Here is a 6,615-nt window from a genome sequence, read left to right on the forward strand (position 1 = left end):
GCTTGCAGCACAGCAAAAAGCATCACCGGGCATAAAAACATCCAACTCCCAGACTTCAGAGGTTGAAGCATTTTGTTCTGTTGTGTTGGCAGCTGTTGCTTAAAAATGCAGATTAGCTGCTTGGGTATACTTACGGCAGTGTGGCCACCATGTCCACACGCAGCCAGTCAGCGCGTGTGCTGTCTCAGGCATCCAGGCCCCGGTGGACTTCACAGGGAGGAAGGGCAGAAATGAGGTTGAGATCACTGGAGAGGGGAAAGAGAGAGACAATCAGTTTGAGCTTCACACATCCGTCAAATCCCAGACGCAGCGACAGCTGATGAGACGAGGGAAAGCACCGTTCTAAGGGGAACGTCGTGTTTTCCATAGTGCATTTTATAAGAAAAGAAAAAAAAAATTAAAAAAAAAGAAAAATTAAACCTCCCATTATTAAACCACGTTGTACGTAAATGACCGAAAACAAAGCTATTGCCAATGTGAAGTGTATTCTATTGATTGTAATGATCTGATGCCTCTCGTGAACACAAGCTCCAGTATAACATACAATGTACATATTTAGCTATACTTCTGATGAAAATGCCCCAATGAGCAGAGGGGTTTGATAATGTAAACCACGTAAGCTTAACTCTGTGACAAGCTTTTTTATTTTTATTTTTTAACTTTTAACTTTTTTGTTGTTGGGTTTTTTTTTTTTTTTTTTTTTTTTGGATCAAGCCAATTGTACCTTTACTGCAAAAGTCCTGCTTTAAAGAAAACAAACAACAAAACAAATAAAAATGGATTATTTTTTTTTTTTTTCTAAACACATAATTCAAATATTTGATAATGAATTTAAGAACCAAGCAGACCTGGAAAATCCTGCTTTCGTCCTTTTTTCTGGTCTGCGTAGGCATATAGGTGCACTTTGTATAGAAGTGGAAATAAACAGGAAACAAAATCTGTTAGGAAAAATCATAAGGCTTTTTAATCTACTGAGGTAAAAATTTGGATCCTTTTTACTTTTTACCTTTTACAATGGTACAGTTGTACGTTATTTGTACCCGACTCAAATTTCTGTAGGATTTGGGCAGGGGGGTGGGGAAGGGATGTGGGTGGAAGACAGGGATTACTGATACAGTTGACAAAGTGCAATATATTGTCAGTCACTGCAGCATAGACAACGGCAGTTGAGATTTAAATTATTTTGTACTTGTATCAGCATAAAAAAAATCTGCAGTATTTTCTGTTTTTATTTTAATTTTTTTATTTTGCTTATTTTTGGATTAGTGAACTAAGTTATTGTTAATTATGTACAACATGTTTATATATTGTCTGTAAAAAGTGTATGCTTTCCTCATATTCCTTCAAGGTGAATATTGCTAAGAATAATAAAATACCTTTTTTGTGAAACTACTTGTGCCCAGCTTCATGTCCTAAAGGCTGCTTTTAACTAGGAGAGGAAAAATTATTGTCGTCATTGTATCTAGTAGAATTATTAGCTTAAACTTTATGTAATAGAGTGGGCTATTGCTATTTCAGAAACCTAGCAGGGTAGGACAAAAAAAGTGGTTGGTGAATGATTTAGTATAAAATGCTCAGGTACAAAAGCTCATTCTCTGGTGTTGTTCTGGGGTGACGAGGTCATGCAGTTAAGAGCGCTGAAGTTTCTAAACCAGTTTTAAAACATAAGGCAGCAGCAACTTTGCAAATGATGGACTGCAGGTTTTTATTATCATTACTTTAAAGTGCTTAGAGAAATACTTTTCAATTAAAAACAATTTTTAAAAGCACGGAAAAGCATCCAGCTGCCTAATCGGTTTCAAGACTGAGCCTTTGTTAGACTGCAAAGTTCTCTGTAGGCTCTTGCACTAGTGTAAGAGGCAACATCATGAACCTAAAAACTGTTTCTTACCATTTGGCATCATCCGTGGCACAAAAGGAACAAGAGGGACAGCCAGCCTGGAGCCGCCGTGTGCTCTTCTGGAAATGGGATGATGGGTGTAGACGTGGGGGCTGTGCGTGCGGTCTGGCACATGAGGACAGAGAACAGGGTTTACCAGGCAGGGCTCCCAAGACCAAAACTTGGCAGTTGCTTTCAACACATGGTCGAGCGTGACCCACACAAGGAACTCCTTGGGGCCTTACAAAGTGAAAGAGACTAGCAAGTTGCCCTGCCATGCGTGGGGGTGAGTACCACTGCTACTAAAACAGTATTTTCTAGAAAACTGCTAATGAACTTTGGGTTTCCTCCTTTGACACAGTGGGAGCTGCATCTCACTTCTGTGGAAGCCAGCCTGGGGATAACTCCTTACTCATTAAAGAAAAAAAATAGTTCCTTTTTCAGTGAATGCATACAAATTCCAGCCCTTTCTCTAACTGCTTCTCTTTGCTTCTTGCAAACGGGGCTGTGCAGCCTCCTCTTCAGCCCTATTTGCAAGCCCTGCTAGCAAATGACAAGGAGTTGCAGCAGCTCTAGATGTGCTGAAGAAAGCACACGCAACCGGGATGAGACCTTCCTCCATCATTTCAGACGAGTTAATCATCTTTCTAACTTGTTTAGCAAGGCTTAGTGCAAACACCCATTTAAAAAAAAAAAAAAAAGAGAGTTTATGGCATACCATGCAAGCTTCATTTAAGAAGAAACACGTTCATCCTCAGACATGTTTAAAATGGGGTTATAACTAAACTCGGACTGAGTCAGTCTTTGGAGGAGAGAATGGGAAAACTAACCACACCATTTTAAAATAATTTAGAATAATTAAGCCATTTGCTCTGGTTGCACATTACATGTACAGGCTTTGATTAGGGTTTACCTTGGAGTTGCCTCTCCACAGGCTTTTCACGGGGTCAGTTCGATCCGCTCACAGAATCGGGGCCGCAATCCATCAGCTTGGCAGGAGGGGTGCTGCAACCCCCCCAGCGCAGGGAGCAGCGTGCCTCTTCTGACCAGGGTCAGCAGCGGTTCCTGCAACACAGATAACAAATAATCCCATGTTTGTCAGGTGGCACTAATCTGTGAAAGATCAAACCATCTCTCTGCGACGTGTGTATCGTGTTTGTCTCCAGACATTTTGCATAGCGGAAGAAAAACAAACAGCAGGGAATGGAAATGGAGCAAGTGTGTAAAGTTCAATGCGAAGTGTAAGCACACAGCAGATACCGAGGCAACAAATTGGGATTTACGGTCCTTTCACTACCACCAGATACTGGGGGAACAGGCTTTTTGTGAGGGGGGAACCCTGACATTACTTGCCTTTGGTTCCCGTTGTTGGGATTATTGTTTTAAGCCGTGCTTAATTGTCATGTCTCCACAGCCACATCAAAAGCCAAGAAGATTAGGTTACAGGGAGTGTTTGATGTCAAAATACAAAATAAATAAAAGGAAAGCTGAAAAGGTAGCCTATTTTCCATGATGTCTAGTGAGGTTTTTTGCCTCAAACGTTGTTTTTTGTTGTTGCTTTTTTTTTTTTTTCAAAGATTGCATTTTTAGTGACAAGATTTCATTTATTTACTTCCAAATGACTCCACGGCTTTCCTACAACAGCTCAAAGGGTTAATAGCCCCTCTTTGATGGCAAACGTGGTATAATTAACGCAAACTTCTTAAGTATCTTGGTGACCTGTAGATGGCCACATGAGAATTTTGTTATTTACTGACTTGCCAAACGTTTATTGCTTATAGCAGGACAAGTGGGAAGCAGGCATTAATTTTGATACTGTTATCTGCGATTGTGCGTAGAGTTCACAGCAGAGAGTGCCTATATGTCAACTGCAATTAAACATTTCCCTATTTTTTAAATGAATTTCATGGTGGTGGAGGGGATTGGATTGGCAGCTTTGCAAACTGAAATCCTGCCCATCCACAGAACAGGCATGACACAGCCAGACACAGGACAACTTCCCCTTACCTGCAGGCTGAAAAAGAAAACAGTCTGGCGCCACGGGGCATTTGATCCTCAGCTTCTCCACAGAGACAGTCAAATCAGGACCAACTGTGGCAGGGCACGGAGGGAGATTTTGTGGTGTGACATCTCCCCTTGGAAACCAGCCTGAAAAACACCAAAAATGAAGCCAAAAACGGCTATCAGGTGAATATGTTCATTTATTGCCAACCTGGACTGGATTAGAATGCGTGACCTAGAAGTAAAATGCTTTGTTTAGCCCAACTCCCTGGGCCATCTGGTCCTCACGAGTAAACATTTCTAAGTGAGATTAAGTGACTGTTCTTTAAGCGCGGTGATATGAGTGCAAACCAGGCTGCTCTGGATCTAACAGATCAAAACCTCAGCATCGGGGCAGCCGGCTGGTGCCGATTCAGAAGCACCATTTGCTTGAATGGCGTTGAGTGCAATTCTCCGTGGTGTCAGCTTTGCAGTCAATCCTGATTCAATCTGATGTGTCCCGGTAAGATACAGAGCTGTCCTCAGCCCAGGGCTCAGATTGTACAAAAGTGCTGCTGGGAGGTTGAGGGCCCCACCAGACGAAACTTTTGGGAGATGCTACAGGAAGAACTACACTGCATTTGCACTCAGTTGCATTTCTGAATGCCAAAAGCTTGGCTGAGCAAAATGCAATAGCAGGGTAGGAGATACGGGGAAAAAAAAAAAAAAAAGAAAAAGAAAGTAAGAAAAAAAAGCAGCCACCAGGTAGTAACACAATAGAGAACTAACCCCTCCTTTAGGGAAAGGCTTCTACATACCACTGAGGGAGGGAACTGCTACTGTTTGGTCTATAAAAACTGAATCAGGGAAGTATAATGTTAACCCAGCCTATGCAGCAGTGCCAAGGAGAAGAGAAAACAGCTACCTGCCTATACACTGTGTCTCTCTGTGTGGTTCTGCACTCAGGGCTGCGGGGAGTTACCTGGAGGAAAGCTGGCTCTGGTTCAGGAGAGTCGAAGGCACGCGTAAATCATTTGAAGTCGGGCCTATCAACACCGGAGCGTGAACATGGACTCTTGTTTCTCCTAAACTCTTCAGTGCTTCACCTGAGTCTTCCTCAGTGATTTTATTTTCCTCTGGAGCTCAAGTCCTCCTGCCTACGTTCTATCAGGCAGAGAGGATGTGGCAGATCTCTTCCCTTGTGGCACATTTCTTTCCTTGGGACAGAGGAGTAGAAGAACATTATGTTCTTCTTTTGGTTGGCATTTTGGTTGTAACTATTTTTCTCTGGTTCTTTCATTCAATCCCACCTGCCCACACTGGCTTTTAGTAGCAGGTTATGCAGCTGGAGTGATCTCCAGGTGCCCCTGGAAACTCCTACAGGATTTTGCGGTATAATTCACATTCATTTACCATTTCCCATTGCATTTCAGTCCTTTCTCTATATTTTTTTTTCTTTTTGTGTAGACCCTTGTGAAAGCACCCCATTTGGCAGTTAATCTGTTAGAAGGGAACTAGCTGAACAAAAAGGAGCAGACCAAAGTCATTCAGGTAACCCTTGTGCCCACAGCCCCCTCTGGGATATTGAGCATATGCAGTTTTTCTCTACCCGAGCACAAAGCCCACCAGCACAGGAACACGTTCTTTAGGATGAAGCACATCTTAGGAGACAGACCATTGCTCGGCTGCCACCAGGACTCACCACGATCCCTCCCACGCTCGCTTTCTGATAACAGGCAAAGCTGCAGAACTCCGTGCCTCGGTTTCCCCTCTGCAGAACAGGCACCGAAAATACGTGACCTGCCCTGTCAGCTGCCTACAAGTGCTGACTCGCTCCAGCCTAGCAGACTTCTGGGCAAGTTTGAGCAAACATCGGCACGTGGTGTGTGCTGATAGGCACTCAGAAAGGGCACAGCGCTCTCCTCTGCAGGTTAGAGGCTCCTCCCTGTCGTTGTTGGAGTGCTGCTGGCCTCTCCATACAGCTGTGTGTGGCAAAAGTGACACACTGGAGAAATTAGTCATTGGTGTGCATCGCCCAGCTGCTCCCAACTGCTACGCAGCCCCACGCACACACTGCCGCTCGCCCCAGCCCATTGTGAAGCAGCCCTGACTCCATCTCCCATGCTGTCAGCCCCTGACCTTCCTTTCACATGCTCTAATGGTCACTAGAAAACTGCGAGAGAACACAGTCACGGTATTAAATGGCCCTAATTTGTCTCCAGGCCTTTCCCCTCCTCCTCCCACCTCGGTCTCCTGCGACTTAACGTTTAAACCAGCTGAAGCTTACAACAAATCAAAGCCTCCCTATAGGCCCAGATTGTCTAAATACGGAAAACAGGAAGTGAGTAACCTTCAAGGGGAAATTGTTCATCCGATGGAGGCCAAGACCCAAGGCCTGGCGCTTTTCAGTCCTGCCCCTGCAAAGGCAGACACAGCGTGTACCGAGCGGACGCCTGGCGTTCAGCAGGAGGGAGTGGTTTAGCAAAAGTTTTGCTTCTCTTTTAGGCAAGTCGTGGCTGTTTGGAGAGAGGGGACGGTGTTTGTGCCTGTGCACAACACTAGATGAGCAGCTTGGGAAGGGTTGTTTTTTAAGAAGACCTGGGATGAGATGGAGAAAAAGCCCGGGGTGGTAGGAGGAAACTGAGAAGATGCACGAACCCAAATGGAAACTGCCTCTTGCTTCCTAGGAAGGTGAAGGTGGCAAAAGAGCGGCGCAAACAGCGCTGGGCTGTTTCCAGCACAGAAGGGCGGGAAGA

At 44.3% G+C, this 6,615-nt stretch overlaps 1 long non-coding RNA gene across 1 annotated transcript; it reads right to left on the reverse strand.

Moving 5' to 3' along the window:
* Window positions 1-2,792: 2,792 nt before the first annotated feature.
* Window positions 2,793-5,071, reverse strand: LOC121075482. The gene is made up of 3 exons (XR_005822979.1): window positions 4,842-5,071; window positions 3,887-4,027; window positions 2,793-2,944 (listed from the first exon to the last, which is right to left on the reverse strand). It is a non-coding gene; the product is annotated as an uncharacterized LOC121075482 (long non-coding RNA).
* Window positions 5,072-6,615: the final 1,544 nt, after the last annotated feature.

This window comes from Cygnus olor, chromosome 10 (genome assembly GCF_009769625.2).
Source record: "Cygnus olor isolate bCygOlo1 chromosome 10, bCygOlo1.pri.v2, whole genome shotgun sequence".
NCBI classification, from domain to species: Eukaryota; Metazoa; Chordata; class Aves; order Anseriformes; family Anatidae; genus Cygnus; species Cygnus olor.